This window comes from Nematolebias whitei, chromosome 13 (genome assembly GCF_014905685.2).
Source record: "Nematolebias whitei isolate Nwh7 chromosome 13, NemWhi1, whole genome shotgun sequence".
Lineage (NCBI taxonomy): Eukaryota > Metazoa > Chordata > Actinopteri > Cyprinodontiformes > Rivulidae > Nematolebias > Nematolebias whitei.
Genome location: NC_056510.1, coordinates 43,270,890 through 43,272,247, shown reverse-complemented (window position 1 = coordinate 43,272,247; position 1,358 = coordinate 43,270,890). Strand labels below are relative to the sequence as shown.

The following is a 1,358-nucleotide window of genomic DNA, read 5'->3' as shown; positions in this document are numbered from 1 at the left end:
GTTTTTAAAAGCCTCAGGAATCTTTTGCAGGTGTTTAGAGTTACGTCCTTGATTCAGATGGTTAGGTTAATAGCTTGTTTAGAGAACCTTTTCATGATATGCTAATTTTTTGAGACAGGCATTTTGGGTTTTCATGAGCTGTATGCCATAATCATCAGTATTAAAACAATTAAAGACCTGAAATATTTCAGTTGGTATGCAATGAATCTGAAATATATGAAAGTTTAATTTTTATCATTACATTATGGAAAATAATGACCTTTATCACAATATGCTAATTTTTTGAGAAGGACCTGTATATCTTCATTGCAGCTTTGTTATTTAACTGTATTCTTTACAGCACCACTGTTTACCCAAAGCTCCTGATTGACGTTTTATCTGACAACCAGATCATATCATATTCAGCCTGCCTCCTCCAGTTTTTCATGTTTTATACTTTAGGTGGAACATAATTTATCCTGTTGGCATCTATGGCTTTTGATAGGTATGTGGCCATATGTAAACCTTTAAAATATAAAACTATCATGAGAAAAAACATAGTGTATGCTTTTCTGCTTCTAGCATGGTCAGTCCCTGTTTGCCACATTGCATTTGAAACCAGTTTGTTTGCTGAAGCTGAAATATGCAGCTTAAATTTGAATGGAATATTTTGTAACAATGTAGTTTTTACACTTCAGTGTGCCAGATCAAAACCACTTACTGTGTTTGGGGTTGTTTCTTTATTAGATCTTGTAATTCTTCCAATGATCTTCACTGTTTTTACATATGCAAAGATATTTAAAATATCTTCTCAAAAGTGTAAAACATTTAGAAGAAAAGCTGCTGAAACCTGCATACCACACTTGTTGGTTTTAATCAGCTTCTCCTATTTGGCTGCATATGATGTAATTATTGCTCGAGTGGAGTCTGATTTTCCTAAAATTGTCCACTTTATAATGACATTGCAAATATTTTTGTATCATCCTTTGTTTAATCCATTCATTTACGGACTTAAAATGAAAGAAATTTCTAAACATCTTAAGTTTTTATGTTTAAGCAAAGTCTAGGAAAAGTCTTTTTTTGGAAGCAATTCATGAGAAGAAAGTACAAAGACATAATCTGTATTTGTTGCTTTGATTGTGACTCTGTAAAATCTAACTGTTTTTACTGTTAGAATTACAATGATACCTTGGTTTGAGAAAAGTCAAAAATGCTGCTTGCCTGTTTGTCACCTACTAAATAGATGTGATCTGCTTTCTTGTTTTTGGTTAAGGTGGTGATTTACAACTTAACAAAAATGGACAAGAAGATGATTTTGATTTTTCTTTCTTTAATATCACTTGTCTAATATATTTATTTATTAATATTGTTGGATAAAA

General features: G+C 31.4%; 1 pseudogene; it reads left to right on the top strand.

The window, feature by feature from the left end:
* LOC119419416 overlaps positions 1-1,046 on the top strand; it is a 1,904-nt pseudogene extending 858 nt beyond the window's left edge.
* Positions 1,047-1,358: the final 312 nt, after the last annotated feature.